Raw genomic sequence first — 724 nt, forward strand, 5'->3', positions numbered from 1 at the left:
CAAATTCGCATCAGATTTTCATGAAATCATTTTAAGATATGACAACAGTAAAGTTGAATGATCAAATTAAATAACGAGGTATTAAAATAAAGCAATTAATAAATCTCCCCTAAAAACTGAAAATTAAATCTGAGAAATACGCACCTAAAATGATATTCAATTTGGGTAACGAGCCTAAAGAAAATACAAATTACAAACCAACAAAGAAAATCTTTCAAACCCAATCACATTATAAAAATTACAAAACCTAAATATCGATCAAAACTAAATAAAATACTATTCGAAAAAGAAAAAAAAACTTCGTTCATTAGCAGTACACAGCCTCGTTCATTCACCAGCAACATGACATGACATTCCTCTCTATGCCTGTCAATCAACGTTATTCCGGCAGAGAACTAAAGCCATGCTAAAATTATCGAGACTCGCCTGCCTATGAAGAAATGGCAGTAATAGACGTATAATACGAGAAAACGTAGTTACATACCGGTGTTTCTCGATGTTTTTGCAGCCGTGTGATGTCACGTCAAGGTTGCCATCTAGCGGCCGCTCGACGAACCTTTATATTTTATACATGCGTCTCTTTTTTCTGTTAGAAAATATTGGTGTTAATGTCCTTTATTTGGTATTTGTTCAGATGAATTGACTTGTTTTTGATTAATGTGGGTGTCTAGGTTTTTTAACATTATCGACCGCTAGATCCGATATAATCTTGCTAGGCTCAGGA

The sequence above is a fragment of the Penaeus monodon genome, chromosome 29 (genome assembly GCF_015228065.2).
Source record: "Penaeus monodon isolate SGIC_2016 chromosome 29, NSTDA_Pmon_1, whole genome shotgun sequence".
In the NCBI taxonomy this organism is placed as follows: domain Eukaryota; kingdom Metazoa; phylum Arthropoda; class Malacostraca; order Decapoda; family Penaeidae; genus Penaeus; species Penaeus monodon.